General features: G+C 42.7%; 1 protein-coding gene and 1 pseudogene across 3 annotated transcripts in view; one reads left to right on the top strand and one right to left on the bottom strand.

The window, feature by feature from the left end:
* Nucleotides 1–18,454, bottom strand: part of CHDH (choline dehydrogenase) — a 36,968-nt gene that overhangs the window by 13,953 nt on the left and 4,561 nt on the right. The window contains exon 1 of one of the 3 annotated variants that reach the window (XM_036266609.1): nucleotides 16,319–16,369. The exons of 1 other annotated variant lie outside the window; for it this stretch is intronic. The gene's annotated coding sequence lies outside the window, so the exon portion shown is untranslated. Of the gene's footprint in view, nucleotides 1–15,505; nucleotides 15,784–16,318; nucleotides 16,370–18,454 lie in introns of those variants that run through there. One more of the 3 variants, XM_036266608.1, reaches the window with a different exon arrangement.
* On the top strand, nucleotides 1,412–3,466 carry LOC118633524 (annotated as a pseudogene).

Below are 18,454 nucleotides of genomic sequence, written 5' to 3'. Positions count from 1 at the left end.
TAAGAAAACAATTCCATTTATAATTGCATCCAAAATCATAAAATACCTAGGAATAAGAAAATTTTAAGATACTGAATAAGAAGATACAAATAAATGAAAGCATAAACCAAGATCATGGATAGGAAAAATTAACATCATTAAAATGTCCATACTACCCAAAACAATCTATAGATTTAATATAATTCCTATCCAAATAACAGTGGCATATTTCACAGAACTAGAATAAATAATCCCAAAATTTATATAGACCCACAAAAGACCCTGAATAGCCAAAGCAATTTTGAGAAAGAACAAAGTTGAAGGTATCACGCTACTTGGTATCAAACTATACTACAAGGGTATAATGATCAAAACAGTATGGTACTGACATAAAAACATGTAGCTCAATGGAACAGAATGGAGAGCCCAGAAATAAACCCACACTTATATGGTCAATTAATATTTGACAAAGGAGGCAAGAACATACAGTGGGGTAAAGACAGTATGTTCAATAAATTGTGTTGAGAAAATTAGACAGCAACAGGCAAAAAAAAACTAGACCACCTTCTTCTACCATATATAAGAATCAGCTCAAAATGGATTAAATACTTAAATGTAAGACTTGAAACCATAAAACTCCTAGAAATAAACACAGAGAGTAAAATTTCTGACATTTCTCTTAGTAATATTTTTTATGATCTCCTCCAGCAAGGAGACAGAAGAAAAAAAATAAACAAATGGGACTATATCAAACTAAAAAGGTTTTGCACAGTAAAGAAAACCATGAACAAAATGGAAAGACAACCCACTGAATGGGAGAACATATTTGCCAATGATACATCTGATAAGGGGTCAATACGCAAAATTTATAAAGAACTCATACAACTCAACAGCAAAAACCAAAAAATCCAATTAAGAAGTGAGCAAAGGGCCCTGGCCGGTTTGGCTCAGCTGTTAGAGCATTGGCCCATGGACCAGAGTCCCGGGTTCAATTCCCATTAGGGACAGTTTGCAGTTTGGTTGCAGTTTGTCCCCAGCCCCGGTTGGGGTTGTTTGGGTGGCGACCACTCGATGTGTCTCTCTCACATCGATGTTTCTCTCTCTCTCTTCCTCCTCCCCTCCCACTCTATCTGAAGATAATGCAAAAAAATGTCCTCAGGTGAGGATTAAAAAAAAAAAAAAAAAAAAGTGGCCAAAGGACCTGAATAGACACTTCTCCAAAGAGGACATACAGATGGCCAGTAGACATATGAAAGGTGCTCAATGTCACAAATCATCAGAGAAATGCAAATTAAAACCACAATGAGATATCACCTCACACCTGTCAGAATGGCTACCATCAAGAAATCAACAAACAACAGGTGTTGGAGAGGGTGTGGAGAAAAGGGTACCCTGTGCACTGCTGGTGGGAATTCAGACTGATGCAGCCACTATGGAAATAGTATGAAAGTTTGTAAAAAAAATTAAAAATAAAACTGCCTTATGATCCAATGATTCAACTTCTGAATATATATCCAACATAAAGAACATATGCACCCCATGTTCACTGAAGCATTATTTATAATAGCCAAGATATGGAAGCAACCTAAGTGCCCATCAATAAATGAGTAAATAAAAGAGTTGTGGTACACATATAAAATGGAATATTACTTGGCCATAAAAAATGAATGAAATCTTACCATTTGTGACAGCATGGATGGACCTACAGGGTATTATGCTAAGTGAAATAAGTCAGTCAGAGAAAGACAAATACCATATGATTTCACCTTTTTGTGAAATATAAAGAACAATATAAATGAACAAACGAAACAGAAACAGACTCATAGAGAACAGACTGATGGTTACCAGAAGGGAGAGGGGGTTGGGGGACTGGGTGAAAAACATAAAGGATTTGAGAAGTCTGGTAGTTCCAAAATAGTCATGGGGATGTAAAGTACAGCATAGGCAACATAGTCAATAATATTGTAATGACTATGTATGATACCAGGTGGGTACCAGGGGGAACACTTTGTAAAGTATATGACTGTCTAACCACTATGTTGTACACCTGAAACTAATACAAAATAATGGCAGAATGAAGTAAAAAGAGATGGGACAAATAAAGAGCCAATAACAAAATAGTAGATGTAAATCCAACCATATCAAAAATTGCATTAAGTGTAAATAATCTAACTATTCCAAATAATGTGCAGAGATTGTTAAGTGAGATTTTTTTAAAGCAAGACTCAAATATATGCTGTGTATGCAAAAAAAAAACCCACTTTAAAAATAGACACACACAATAAATATAAAAATGGAAAAAAGATAAACCATATAAGCACTACCCAAATATGAGTTAAAGTAAAAATATTAACTCTAGACTTCAGTACAAAGAATATTAGCAGGATTTAGAAGACATTTAAAAATGATAAAGGGGTCAATTTGCCATAAGAAAAAACAAATGAATACATAATTACACTTTCGACTTCAATACTCCCCTCACAGTAACAGATAAAAAATCTAGAGATATGGTCATTAGGTCACTCCTTTCTGCAGGTGGACGTTGTAGAATAAGCATCATTCAAGTCTGCCTTCCCACAGTCTTCATGTCTAAATAAGAGTCTCCCAAATAGTCCGAAGAGCTGCAGAAGCTCTTTATCAGAGGCTTGAGCTTTGAAACAACTGATGAGAGTCTGAGGAGCTATGCTGAGCAATGGGGACAGCTTGCAGACTGTGTGGTGATGAGAGATCCAAACACCAAGCGCTCAGAGGCGTTGGGTTTGTCACAATGCCACTGTGGAGGAGCTGGATGCAGCCACGGATGCAGGGCCACAGGAGGCAGATGGAAGAGCTGTGAAACCGGAGGGGGCTCTCTCAAGAGAAGATTCTCAAAGACCTGGTGCCCACTTAGCTGTGAAACATATTTTTGTTGGGGATAGTACAGAAGACACTGAAGAACATCACTTGAGAGATCATTTTGAACAGTCTGGGAAAATAGAAATCACGACTGACTGAGGCAGTGGCAAAAAGAGAGGCTTTGCTTTCATAACCCTTACTGACCATGGCTCTGTAAAAAGACTGTCATTCAGAAATACCATACTGTGAATGGCCACAACCGTGAAGTAAGGAGAGCCCTATCTAAGTACAAGACAGCTACTGCTTCAACCAACCAAAGAGGCCAAAGTGCAGCTAAGGCAGAGGTGGTTGTGGAATTGGTTTTGATGGGAATGACAACTTTGGTCATGGAGGAAACTTCAGTGGTCGAGGTGGCTTTGGTGGCAGCCGTGATGGTGGTAAATATGTTGGCAGTGGGGGTGGCTATAATGGATTTGGTGGTAATAATGGGAGCAATTTTGGACATGGCGGAAGCTATAATGATTTTGGCAATTACTACAATCAATATTCGAATTTTGGATCCATGGAAGGAAGAAACTCTGGAGCAGAAGCAATACTTTGCCAGACTGCAGAACCAAGATGCTGTGGCGGTTCCAGCAGCAGCAGCAGCTAAGGCAGTGGAAGAAGGTTTTCTTTCTGCCAGGAAACAAAACTTAGCAGGAGAGGAGAGCCAGGAAAGAGACAGGGAAGGTACAGGTTACAAGAGGCTTGTGAACTCAGCCAAGCACAGTGGTGGCAGGACCTAGCAGCTACAAAGAAGACACGTTTTAGACAATACTGATGTGTATGGACAAACAAACAAACAAAAAACCTCAAGGCCTGTATTTAGGACTAATTGCATAAAAGGTTATTTGCATTTTTGTTCTGTGGAAAGTATAAAGCATTCCAACAAAGGGTTTTCATGTAGACTTGTTTGCACCCATACTGTTGATAGCTAAATGTAATAGTCTAATCACAGTGCGCAATAAATGTGTCTTTTAAAAAAAATCTAGACGAAAATATCAGTAAGAATATAGAAGACTCGAATGGCATTATGAACTAAACTGACCTAATTAGCATTCATTATTGAATAACAGCAGAATACATGGTCAGTGTAAATATAGATCACCAAGACAGATCTTATTCTGGGCCATAATAAAAATATCAACAAATTTAAAAGGACTGAAATGAAACAATGTATTTTCTCTGGCCACCAAATAATTGATTTAGAAATAATAAAAATTTATCTAAAAATCTCTAAATACTAAAAATTAAATATAGAAATCACTAGAGAAATTAGCAAATTTTTGTGTTTTCTTTTTCAACATATGGCTAAATTTTCTTTTAAAAGCAACTGATGATCTCTATTTTAAAAAATTTATTTGAGAGAGAGAGGGAGAGAGAGAGAGAGAGAGAGAGAGAGAGAGAAACATCAATAGGTTGCCTCTTGCAAGTGCCCCAACCAGGGATCCAACCCACAAACTGGGTATGTGCCCTGACCGGGAATTGAACCTGCCACATTTTGGTGTATAGGACAATGCTCCAACCAACTGAGCCACATTGGCCAGGGAGCGAATTTTATTTATTTATTTATTTTTTTCATCCTCACCCGAGGACATTTTTTTTTTTTTTCCATTTTTTTGTTCAGGTAGAGTGGGAGGGAGAGAGGAACAGAGAGAGAGAGAGAAACATCGATGTGAAAGGGACACATCGAGTGGCTGCCACCCGCACAACCGACCAGGGCCGGGGACAAACTGCAACCGAGGTACGCGCCCTTAGCGGGAACCGAACCCGGGTCTCTCAGGACTGCAGGCCGATGCTCTAACCGCTGAGCCAAACCGGCCAGGGCCAGGGAGCGAATTTTAAACTGAATGAAACAAAAACACAACAGACCAAAATGTCTTGAATGCAGGTAAAGCAATGTTTTGAGGGAAATATATAGCATTAAAATGCTTATATTAGAAAAGTCAGATCTCAAATTGATGATCTATACTTTCACCTTTAAATAAGAAAAATAAAATTAATCCCACAGTAATCAGAAGAAAGTAATAAACATAACAGCAGAAATCAAAATTGAAAACAAATTTAAAAATAAAAAATTAATAAAACCAAAATGTTACAACAAAATTAATAAATTCCTACCCAGACAAAGAAAAGAGCTGTAACACAAATTACCAAAATCAGCAATGACAGAGAGACTATTACTCCATATTCTATAGTATAAGGTATTATGACTACTTTACCCCAATAAATTTGATAAATAAGGTAATATGAATACATTTCTTGAAAGATGACCTAAAGTCACTCAAGAAAAACTATACAACCTAATTAGCTGTATACATCTATTAAAGAATTTACATTCATAATTTAAATTCTTCCCACAAAGAAAACTCTAGACTTCGTTGGTAAAATCTAACACACATTCAAGATGGAATAATGCCAATTCCATAGAAAACAGAAGAATAGAGAACACTCCCCAAGTCATTTTATAAATCCAGCATTATCTTGTTACCAAAGCAGACAAAGACAGCACAAGAAAAGGAAACTATAGACTAATATCCATCATGAACAAAGATGCAAAATTCTTTAACAAAGTTTTAGCAAATAATATCCAGCAACATACAAAAAGCATACATTGTAACCAACTAGAGTTTATCCCAGGAATGCAAGGTCTGTTAAACATTTAACAATCAATTACTATATTTCACATTAACAATCTAAAAAATAAAAATCATATGATCTTCTTAATTAATGCATAAGTCATTTGGCAATGTTGAAAATCCATAACATCTCTGTGTACTTAAGGAATGGAAGAGAACTTCCTGATGAAGGGAATCTAAGAAATACCTACAGTTGTTACTAAATGGTACAAGACTGAAGGCTTTCCCCCTGAGATCAGGAACAAGGAAGAATGTTCACTCTCACCACTTTTATTCAACATTGTACGAAGGTTTTAAACCAGGGATTTAAGTTTCATTCACTAATTAGTTAAAATAAAAGGCATACAGCCCTGGCCGGTTTGGCTCAGCGGTTAGAGTGTCGGCCTGCGGTACAGAGAGACCCGGGTTCGGTTCCCGCTAAGGGCATGTACCTCAGTTGCAGTTTGTCCCCGGCCCTGATTGGTCGAGTGGGTGGCAGCCACTCGATGTGTCCCTTCACATCGATGTTTCTCTCTCTCTCTCTCTTCCTCTCTCTCCCTCCCGCTCTATCTGAACAAAAAATGGAAGAGTGTCCTCGGGTGAGGATAAAAAAATAAAAAAATAAAAATAAAAAATAAAAGGCATACAGACTAGAAAGAAAGAATTATAAATGCCCTTATTTGTAGACATGATTATCTACATAGAAATACCCAAGGGATTATTTTTAAAAGCGAATGGAATTAATAAGTGGGTTTAGCAAGGTCGTAAGATACAAGTTAAACACACAAAAGTCGACTGTATTTTTATATGCTTTTAATGAATAGCCGAACACCTAAGTGTAAATCAATGGAACAGTCTGAGTCCATTTTTGATGTTTGACAGCTTTAAAATCCTATTCCCCCTCTTGCTCCATATCTGGGCAACTCAATAAGCCCTAGTATTCCTGCCCTTTCTGTCAGTGGGTAAGTTTAAATCATGCAAATCAAACCTATATATGGGAATCATCACATTAGTGCCATTCTTCAACTATAATAAAAATCAGAGCTACAGCCCTGGCCAGTTTGCTCACCAGTAGAGCATCGGCCCACGGACCAAAGAGTCACGCATTCAATTCCAGTCAAGGGCACAGCTGCAGTTGCAGTTCGGTCCCCGGCCCTGGCCAGGGTCGTGCAGGAGGCAATCAGTCGATGTGTCTCTCACATATTGATGTTTCTCTGTTCCTCTTGCTCCATCTCTCCCCCACTCTATCTGAAAATAAAATGGAAAAAATATCTTCAGGTGAGGATTAAAAAAAATAAATCAGAATTACTTGCCCTTCCTTCACTCAAGATATCCCCGACCAGCTTGGGTACCTGCCCTGTTCTCTCCAGAAAGCCCCATTATGTCAGTAATAAACCTTTCATAGCCTCTTAGTGTGGTGTCATTAGTCTCAACATTTAAAAAAATTTTTCTTCTTTATTGATTTTCTTTTTAGAGAGAGAGGAAGGGAAAGGGAGAGGGAGAGAGATAGAAACATCGATGAGAGAGAACATCGACCGGCTGCCTCCTACATGCCCCCCACTGGGGACCGGGCCCACAACCCGGGCATGTGCCCCGACCAGGAATCGAACCAGCGATCTCAACCACTGGGCTGATGCTCAACCACTGAGCCACACCGGCCAGGCATTAGTTTCAACATTTAAACATATTTTGGGTGGTGGTGGGGTTGATCCCAGCCTCTGTGGAGCAACCACAAAACAAAACAATACCAATTTCAAGAGCATCAGGAAATATAAAACACTTAGGAATAAACTTAGCAAAATAGGTGCAAGACCTATACACTGACAATGACAAACATGGTTGACAGAAATTAAAGATGACCTAAATAGAGAGAGATACCATGAATAGGAAGACCTGATATTGTCAGTATTCCCTCAAACTGGTTTATAGGTTTGATGCATTGTCGATTGAATCTCAGTAGAAGTTTGTTTGTTTTTTTTTTGTAGAAATTGACATGTTGACTTTAAAATATATATGGAGATACAAAGAATACAGAAGTTGTAGTACAGTCAAGCAAAGAAACCCTCCACAACAATGAAAAATGAAAGAACCATAGCACTTCACATCAACATGGATGAACCCTAAAAGTATATTCAAAATGTAAAAAGCAATCTACAGTATGGTATCACCTGAATGAGACCTTAGTATAATAAAGTTTTAAAACATGCAATTCATATACACACCCAAAATATATAAAGCAAACATTGACAGATTTAAAGGAAGAAATACAGTTTTACTGCAATACATGGAGACTTCTATACTCACATTTCAATAATGGATAGAATAACCAGAGATCAATAAGGAAACAGAGGACTTGAATAACACTACAAACCAACTGTATTTTACAGACACATATAGAACACCCCACCCTGACCTGGCTGGTTTGCCTCGGTGGTTAGAACATTGGCCTGTAGACTGAAGAATCGCAGATCCGACTCCCAGTCAAAGGCACAGACCTGTGCTGCAGGTTTGATCCCTGGCTCTAGTTACCGTCGTGCTGGAGGCAACCTACTAATGTGTCTCTCTCGCATCGATGTCTCTCTCTCTCACCCTCACCCTCCCTTCCGGTCTATCTAAAAATCAGTGGGAAAATATCCCTGGGTGAGGATTAACAAAACAAAACAAACAAACAAACACTCCACTCAACAACAGCAAAATACACATTTTTTTCTCAAGTGCACATGAAACATTCTCTAAGACACATACTGTATGTTAGGCCACAAAACAAATATTAATACATTGTAAAAGACAAATCATATAAAGTATAATTTCTGATCATAATGGAATGAAACTAGAAACCAATATTGGAAGGAAAACTGAAAATTTCACAAATATGTGGAAATTAAACAATATACTCTTAAACAACCAATGTGTCAAAGATAAAGTCATAAAGAAAATTTAAAAATACCTTGAGACAAATGAAAATGAAAACACAATGTACCAAAACTTCAGAGATGCAGCAAAAGTGTGTTAAGGGAAACGAGCTATAAATGCACACATTACAAAAGAAGAAAGATCTTAGATAATAGCCCAACTTTACATCTTAAGTAGAAAAAAGGAGCAAATGAAACCCAAAGCTAGCAGAAGAAAATAATAAAGATTACAGCAGAGATAAATGAAATTAAGAACAGAAAAGCAATAGTGAAAATCAAGCTAAAAATTGGTTCTTAAAAAAAACCTGACAAATATTTAGATAGACTGAGAAAAAGAGTAAAATCAGAAAGTAGAAACAGTATTGATTTTATAGAAATAAAAAGGATTATTAGAGAGTACTATGAACAATTTGTACCAACAAATTAGATAACCTAGATGAAATGGACAAATTCCCAGAAATACACCATCTACCAAAACTGAATCATAAAGAAATAGAAAGTATAAATAAACCTATAACTAGTAAATAGAATCAGTAATCAAAAACCTCCCAACAAAGAAACACCCTGGACAAGATGGCTTCACTCATAAAATCTTCTAAACACTTAAAAAAGAATTAACATCAATCCTTCTCACGTCCCAAAAACTGAAGAGAAAAAATTTCCTAACTCATTATATGAGATCTACATTACCCAGATACCAAAGTCAGATAAAACCTAACATGAAAACTACAGACCAATATCTCTTGTGAATCTTGATGTAAAACCTCATCAGCATATTAAAAAGGATTGTACAGCATGACCAACTAGAATTTATTCTGGGACTGCAAAATGGTCCCACATATGAAAATCAATCAATATAATATACCACATTAAGAGAATGAAGAAATAAAACCCACATAAACATCTCAATTGATGCAGAAATAGCATTTGACAAAATTCAACACACCTTCATGATAAAGAAACAAACAAACAAACACTCAGTAAACTAGGAATAGAAAGAAACTTCCTCAACATGATAAAGGCCATATGTGAAAAACCCTCAGCTAACATACTCAGTGGTGAGGGCTGAAATTTAATATCAGAAACAAGACAAGGGTGCCCACTTTGCCACTTTCATTCAACATAGTACTAAGTTCTAGCCAGAGCAATTAGGCAAGAAAAAAAAAATAAAGTCATCAAAATTTTAAAGAAGTAAAATTATCTGTTTGCAGATGACATGATCTAATATTTAGGAAACCTTAAGGATTAGACACACACTAAATAACTGTTAGACCAAATAAGCAAATGCAGCAAAGTTGCAGGATACAAAATTAACACACAAAAATCAGCTACATTTCTATACACTAAAAATGAACAATCTAAGAAAGAAATTAAGAAAAAAATTCCATTTACAATAGCACCAGAAAGAATAAAATACTTAAAAATAACCAAGGAATTGAAAGACTTGACACTGGAAACTACAAAACATTGCTTACAGGAATTAAAGAAGACACAAAGAAATGGAAAAACATCCCATGTTCATGGACTAGAAGACTTAAGTCTTGTTAAAATGACACTATTAGCCAAAGCAATCTACAGATTCAATGTAGCAATCCCTAACAAAATCCCAACAGTGTTTTTTTTTCCTTGCAGAAATAGAGAAACCCATCCTAAAATTCATATGGAATCTGAAGGGACCCCAAGCAGCCAAAACAATCTTGGAAAAGAACAAAGGTGAAGGACTAAACTTTCTGATTTCAAAACTTACTACAAAGCTACAGTAATCAAAACAGTATGGTGGTGGCAAAAGGACAGATATGTAGACCAATGGAATAAAGGGTCCAAAATAAACCCTTGCATAGATAGTTAATAGATTAAAATTTTATTTATTTATTTATTGACTTGAGAGAGAGAAACATTGATTTGTTGTTCCATTTATTTATGCATTCATTGGTTGCTTCTTGTATGTGCTCCAACTGGAAACTGAACTGGCAATCTTGGCCTATTGAGTCAATTCTCTAAGCACCTGAGCTACCTGGCCAGGGCAATGGTTAATAGATTTTTGACCAGGGTGTCAAGACTATTCAATAGAGAAAAGATAGTCTTTTAAGCAAATGGTGCTGGGAAAACTGGGTATCCATATTCAAAAACATAAATATAGACTCTTATGCCATATACAAAAATTAAAATAAATCAAAAATCTAAATATAAGAACTAAAATTATAAAATCTAAAACATAGGGTAAAATCTATATGACATTAGATTGCGTGATGATTTATTGAATAAATGCCAAATGCACAGGCAACAAAAGAAAAACACAGAAAAAATGGACTTCATCAAAATTAAAAACTTCTGTGCATCAAAGGCCCTCATCCAGAGAGTGAAATGACAACCCAAAGAATGGAAATTATTGAAAATCATATATCTGATGAGGGATTACTATCTAGAATATAGAAAGAACTCCTACCACTACACAACAACAAAACGCTCACAACCCACCCAATACAAAAAAAGGGCCAAGAACTGGAATAGACATTTCTCCAAAGATATACGAATGGCCAATTACCATATGAAAAGATGCTTAATATCACTAATACAAATTAAAACCACAATGAGATACGGTCTCATACACATTAGGATGACTAGAGTAAAAAAAAAAAAATGGAAAATAACAAGTGTTGACAAGGAAGTAGAAAATTTTACCCTTGTGCACTGCTGGTAGGAATGTAAACCGGCACAGCCACTGCGGAAAACAGTACAGAATTATCATCTGATCCAGCGGTTCCACTCCTAGGTATGTACCCAAGAGAACAAAAGCAGGGACTCAAACAAATACTTGTACATCGATGTCTTTAGCAGCACTATTCACAATAGCCAAAGGGTGGAAACAATGCAGATGTCCATCAGCAGAAGATGCAATGGAACATTATGCAGCTTGAAAGACGGACTCAATTCTGACACATGCCACAACATGGATGACCTTTGAGAACATTATGCTAAGTGAAACAAGCCAGTCACGAAAGGACAATTCTTGTGTGAGTCCCGCTGTATGAGGTAAAGCCACAGAGACAGAAAATCGACTGAAGGCTGCCAGCAGCAGGGGACAGGGAGTGAGGAGTTGCTTTCAATGGGCACAGAACTTGTGTGTGGAGTGATGATAGGTTTTGGAAATGGATAGTGGTGATGGCTGTACAACACTGTGAATGTATTCAATATTTATTGCCACTGAATTGTACACTTAAAAGTGATTAAAATGGCCCTGGCCAGTTTGGCTCAGAGGTAAGAGCGTCGGCCCGCAGTCCGGAGAGACCCAGGTTCGGTTCCCGCTAAGGGCACGTACCTCGGTTGCAGTTTGTTCCCGGCCCCGGTTGGGGTTGTGTGGGAGGCGGCCACTCGAGGTGTCCCTTTCACGTCGATGTTTCTCTCTCTCGCTTCTCTCTTCCTCTCTCTCCCTCCCACTCTATCTGAACAAAAATGGAAAAATGTCCTCAAGTGAGGATAAAAATAAAAGTGATTGAAATGGTAAATTTTATGTTACATATATTTTACCACAATTTTTAAAAATTGCAAAAACTGCCCGGCCGGTGTGGCTCAGTGGTTGAGCATCGACCCATGCACCAAGAGATCGCCAGTTTGATTCCTGGTCAGAACACATGCCCAGGTTGTGGGCCAAATCCCCAGTGGGGGGCATGCAGGAGGCGGCTAATCGATGTTCTCTCTCATTGGTGTTTCTCTCTCTCTCTAAAATCAATAAAGAAAAACCTTTTTAAATTGCAAAAACACAATTTGGGTTATTACTAAGTGATTCAAATAGAATATGAGAAAAGCATAAAGAAATTCAGGATCGTAGTTACCTCTGGATAGGGAGGTGTACCCAGGTGTTTTCACTTGCACCTGCCATGGTTTAGTTCCCAATTTAGGTGACAACACAAGTACGTTTGTTGTAGAGTTTTACGAGGGTCTGAAATAAGTGATGACAATTATAGTGGAAAAGACTGGGAAGCAGCGTGGGCAGCTTCACCAGGGGTACTGAGCCTACTACACAGAAGTGAAGACTGACCCCTTCTCGGTGGGGTGGCACCAGGTCATTTACTCCCCTTGGCCCCAATCATCCCCAAACCCCACCTCTTATCACAGCTCTTCCTCCATCAGGCCCCTCCGGCATGCCCCAATGTGGAAGGGTCCTTCATTCTCAAAGATCTGGGTCTGGCCTTGGGCTAGGCACAGATCTCTCTAGCCCTTGGGCAGGGGTGGGCTAGACTGGGGCATTTCTGTCTGGCCCCCACACCTGCAGAGAAGACATTTTCTCAGGCATCTTCGCCATCCCCCAGGAATCCTCAGCCTAGGGTTTGCTGACTAATGGAGACAGGACAGCCCACTCTCAGTTCCCCTTCTTTGGGGTGCAGGTGGCCCAGCTCTCCACCCCCTCCACGGCCACGGGTGGGGTAAGCTGCCCTCTTCGCCAGCAATCCTGATGCCCAGGCCCAGGGGAGGCTGTAGCCCCAGAGCAACATTTCCTTGTCCCTGAGACCACCAGAGGGGGCTGTCTCCCCAGCCTCACAGAAGCCAGGCCTTGGGCTGGGGGGAACTGAGGAGTCACTCAGGTCCTGGCACACTGGGCCCACAGTGTTGGAGGTGGCAGGATTTATACATCACTGGGTACATCACTGATTAAGGTGGGGGGACTATAGGGGGGTGCTGCAACCCACAGGAAACTCCTTGGGGACAGGGACCCCTCAGCCCTTAGCACAGCGGTCCCTCAGGCTCCCAGACTGGGTGGATGGACAGACTGACCAACGATGGGGGTGGAGAAGGGGGTTGGCAGGAGTCACAGGAAAACAGCCCTTTCTGTTTTCCTGGGCTGCCTGGGCAGGGGAGGAGCTCCCTGGCATTGGTGGTGTGGAAAGTGAGGGGTAGGGTGGGTAGGAGGTATGGACCAGAGAAAGACAGCATAGTGTGTGTGTGTGTGTGTGTGTGAGAGAGAGAGAGTGTGTGTGTGAGAGAGAGAGTGTGTGTGTGTGTGTGTGTGTGTGAGAGAGAGTGTGTGAGTGTGTGTGTAAAATGGGGGAGTCCTACCATGGGTGGGAGCTGAAATAAGTGGGGTGGCATCCAAGGTTTCCTTTTGACTCTAGGTACCTGTACCCCTCACCCACCCTATTTCCTGGGACCAGCCTTGGCTCTGTCTCTCCACTTCTGTGGCTCTGAGCAGGTGAGGAAGGGGCTTAGCCAGTCACCGTGCAGGGGGTCGAGAAGACTCCCTGTGCCCTGCCTCCTGCCTCCCAGTCAAGAGAAGACCCTCATGCCACACTCGTCGTCCCAGGCACAGGGCCGCTCCACCTTCCATCTGGCTGGTCGCCTGGAGCTGGGCACTGTCCCTGTGGCACGTCTGTCTGTGAAGTAGGCTCTGGCCAATGGAAGGCCGACACCCTCCATGCCAGCGGTGAGCACAGCAGACTGAGTCGGGTGCAGAGCTGACATTAAGTGAGGAGTAACGAATGTAGGGGCCACCACGCCCTACTGACTACTGCCAGAGGCTCTCATCACCACAGTACTTTGTAGCAACTAACGATTCTCACTTAAAATTCTCAAACAGTAGGTGAAGATTTGTATTGAATAATTTGCCAAATTCCACGGTCAGAATTTCTTGTATGACGAGACATATTTCCACGTAGTTCTGAGCTTGTGACCAATTTGCACAAGTCTGATCATCCTGGTGGCCTCAAACGGCAAAAGAATTGGGACCAGGATACAATGCTTCCCACCACCTCAGGAGCACCTGTACTGTGTCCCAAGTACCAGAGCCACACAGCTGGGGGACTGACAGAACCTGCTACAGCCACCCTCGGAACAGGGCTCTCCGCAACTTCTTGGCATGCACACGTGCACGCCCACACACGAGTCTGTCTGCGCGCGTGTCTCCTCTTTAGCTTTTGGCTAGTGCCGTGCACTGGGCGGGGCTTAGTTCCTTTGAGCGGCTGAAGCCCTGGCTTTTGTTGGTCATCCAAGATGAGAGGACAGAGCCCTGGATTGGGGTGGGGCAGTCTCAGCCAGCCCTGCTTCCGCTTGGAGAGGCTCAGCCAGGGGGGCCGGTGATGGGGATCTGCTTGGGGCACAGCGGGGAGCATGCGAACATTTCCCGAAGACAAAGGGTGCCTCAGGATGTTAAAGGTGCAGCACTTTGTCTCAGGGATCCCACATCTAGGAATTTAACCAAAAGAGAGCACTACACAACTGTGGCAAACAAGCACAGCGTCTGTCCTGGGTCCTTCCTGCTGGCAGATGACGATGAAAACCTGTCTGCCAGCGGGTCTGGCGCCATCGAAAATGGGACCATCCACAGAAAGGACTCTCTTAGCACACAAAGCTCAGCTTCTCATGAGCACCAAGGCACTTTGTGCCCCGAGGCTAGCACCATCCCTCTAGGAACTTGGCCTTCGCACCTGTCCCTGTACCTATGGGCCAGGCACAGTGTGGGACAGAGAGATCAACAGAAGCCCAGTGGTCTAGTGGCCATGAGTTACCAAGATTTCTGTCTGGCAGGGCTTGTCCAGAGTTGCAACCGTGTCTGTTCACCTAGACTCGGCTGGGGGCGCTCACAGGTCGCAGGGCAGGCACCCAGCAGGCCCTCAATAAATGCTTGTTCTGTAGCTGGTATGTAAGAATACATTGCTCACTTCAGGAGAGGGGGCAGACAAGGAAACCAAGGCACAGAAGGGCGGTGAGTTCTCTTAAAAGTCCAGCCAGTGTGGCTCAGTGGTTGAGCATCGACCCATGCACCAAGAGGTCGCCGGTTCGATTCCCAGTCAGGGCACATGCCCATGTTGTGGGCTTGATCCCCAGTGGGGGGCATGCAGGAGGCGGCCAATTGATGTTCTTTCTCATTGATGTTTCTGTCTCTCTCTCCCTCTCACTTCCTCTCTCTCTAAAAGAAAAAAACAATAAAGGAAAAGAAAAAAAATTTTTTAAAGGGGTGGGGCCAGAACTGTTGAATCTGCCCACTTCTGTCCACCCCATGGACTCCAGCCTTGATCAGGCTCCATCCTCTCGGGCATCACCTCTTGCTGGGATCGTTCAGTGGCATCTTAGCAGTGTCCTTGCTATCATGACCCCTTCCCATGTCACCCCACAGTCTGCTCTCCTTACCGCAGCTGAGTGGTCTCAGGATGAAGGGGCGCCCAGTACCAGTGGAGGATCAGCTTGGAACTCACCAAAGTAACTTCACACACGGGACACAGTTAACGAAACAAACAACCTCTCCTTCAAGTTGAGACAGGTCTGAGTGGGAGAATGCCGATGAAATACCCTTGCCAAAAATTCAAACCTGAATCTGCTCACACCCTGGGGCCCATCACCAGGATCCAGGTACAGGAAACCCCACTCATTTCCTGGACAACGAATGTAAGTGAGACGTAAACAAGACAGACAGAGATGGGGGCAGTCTATGGATTATGAGAGAATCGTGTGCATCTTATTTAGATTCTGGGAATTTGAGGCTGTTAAGAAATCATTGCTTGTTTATCAGATGTGACAAACATCCTGTGGTTATGTTGTTTAAAACGACTCTTTCAGAAACACATGCTGAAAAACTGAAACAAAATAAAGGCTATTTAGAATTTGGTTTAAAATAACCCCAGGGATTGGGGTGGGCAGGCAGACAAAACAGGATCGCCCATGAAGTGATAAGAATACAGAATTCGATAATCTCTTCTGGCTAATTTTGTATATGTTTCAAATTTTCCACAACACAAAGGGTTTTTGTCTGTTTTAAATCTCAGCAACGGAGGGAGGGAAAGAAACCACGGCAGGAGAAGCTCCTAGGCGGAGAGCCAGACGGGGCTTGAGGGATTTCCCCCGCTTCCACAGAAGTCTGGGGCGTTCTGCAAGTGCTTGCGACCAGTTTCCTCTTTTAGCTACACTTCCCACCAGTTTTCAAAGTATCCATTGGAAAGCACCCACCTTGCACCCAGAGGGCTCAGGATAGGGGGGTCTGCGGCCAGGGCAGCCCACGTGCTCCTCTCGATTGCCTGAGAAGGATTACGGAATCGAAAGTCAGAGTTTAGAAATTTGCAGCAACTTGACACAGTGATTTTACGTCTATTGAATCTCATACTAAGATAATGGGCTTGAATTTTATGTGTCTATGTTTACATTGTAACAACTTTTACTAAATTTTTTCATCGGCCTGTGAGAGATTAAAATGTGAACACCAAACAAATAACTCGGTCCTTCACCACAGAGAGTCTGGGAAGCACTGCACGGACTGGACATGAATCTCCGGAAGACCCGCACCCACCGCCTGGGTGTCCTGCTGCAGACCCCAGGTCAGATCCCCCTTCCCACGGTCTGCGGCTCGGCCTGCAGCACAGCCTATAACACGGATGACTGGACGCTGCAGAGCCCACCCGAGTTTCTTCTGGGAGCTGCTGAGTGTGCAGTGTGCCCACTTTCGTTTATAAATCACTGACACAGCAGCGAGATGGTTTAGCCAGCTCACTTCCACATGCTCAGTGGTTCAACTGCAGCGAGAGGAGTTAGCCAGCCCACTTCCACACTCCGGGTGGTTCAACTGCAGCGAGAGGAGTTAGCCAGCCCACTTCCACACTCTGGTGGTTCAACTGCAGCGAGAGGAGTTAGCCAGCTCACTTCCACACTCCGGGTGGTTCAACTGCAGCGAGAGGAGTTAGCCAGCCCACTTCCACACTCTGGTGGTTCAACTGCAGCGAGAGGAGTTAGCCAGCCCACTTCCACACTCCGGGTGGTTCAACTGCAGCGAGATGGGTTAGCCAGCCCACTTCCACATGCTCAGTGGTTCAACTGCAGCGAGATGGGTTAGCCAGCCCACTTCCACACTCCGGGTGGTTCAACTGCAGCGAGAGGAGTTAGCCAGCCCACTTCCACATGCTCAGTGGTTCAACTGCAGCGAGATGGGTTAGCCAGCCCACTTCCACACTCCGGGTGGTTCAACTGCAGCGAGAGGAGTTAGCCAGCCCACTTCCACACTCTCGGTGGTTCAACTGCAGCGAGAGGAGTTAGCCAGCCCACTTCCACACTCTGGTGGTTCAACTGCAGCGAGAGGAGTTAGCCAGCCCATTTCCACACTCTAGGTGGTTCAACTGCAGCGAGAGGAGTTAGCCAGCCCACTTCCACACTCTGGTGGTTCAACTGCAGCGAGAGGAGTTAGCCAGCCCACTTCCACACTCTGGTGGTTCAACTGCAGCGAGAGGAGTTAGCCAGCCCACTTCCACACTCCGGGTGGTTCAACTGCAGCGAGAGGAGTTAGCCAGCCCACTTCCACACTCTGGGTGGTTCAACTGCAGCGAGAGGAGTTAGCCAGCCCACTTCCACACTCTGGTGGTTCAACTGCAGCGAGAGGAGTTAGCCAGCCCACTTCCACACTCCGGGTGGTTCAACTGCAGCGAGAGGAGTTAGCCAGCCCACTTCCACACTCTGGGTGGTTCAACTGCAGCGAGAGGAGTTAGCCAGCCCACTTCCACACTCTGGGTGGTTCAACTGCAGTGGATCTACGGCCGCGAGGTGAGCTGCTTCACACCACTGCCTCCCTGTGTCAACTACAAATTACTCTCACTGGACTCAAGTGCAGGAATCCATGAGGCTCCTGTGTGACACCAGCCAGCACCCACGGCTCCTGGTTTCAGAGTGTACTCGTGCTGACAGGATCACTGTTCTCATAGGACATGCGACAAACCAACGTCACAAATGTGAACCTGTAAGGTCAACACACTAATATGTAACCATTGCCTTCATGTGTTTTATATACTGGGGTTCTGTGTTCAAGGTTCACTACTTTAAAAAAAGCAAAAGGATGCCCGCCTGGTATGGCTTAGTGGTTGAGCCCTGACCCATGCACCAAGAGGGCACGGGTTCGATTCCTGGTCAGGGCACATGCCCAGGTTGTGGGCCTGATCCCCAGTGGGGGGCATGCAGGAGGTGGCCAATCAATGTTCTCTCTCATTGAGGTTTCTGTCTCTCTCTGCCTCTCCCTTCCTCTGTCTCTAAAATCAATTTAAAAATTTTTTTTAAAGCACAAGGAGGTGGTGATCAAGATCTTTTGGGTTGTTGCCTAACTCTGCC

The sequence above is a fragment of the Molossus molossus genome, unplaced genomic scaffold, assembly GCF_014108415.1.
Source record: "Molossus molossus isolate mMolMol1 unplaced genomic scaffold, mMolMol1.p scaffold_m16_p_18, whole genome shotgun sequence".
Taxonomy (NCBI): domain Eukaryota; kingdom Metazoa; phylum Chordata; class Mammalia; order Chiroptera; family Molossidae; genus Molossus; species Molossus molossus.
Note: the sequence above shows the minus strand (reverse complement) of the source record. Positions and strands in the feature narration are given on the sequence as shown.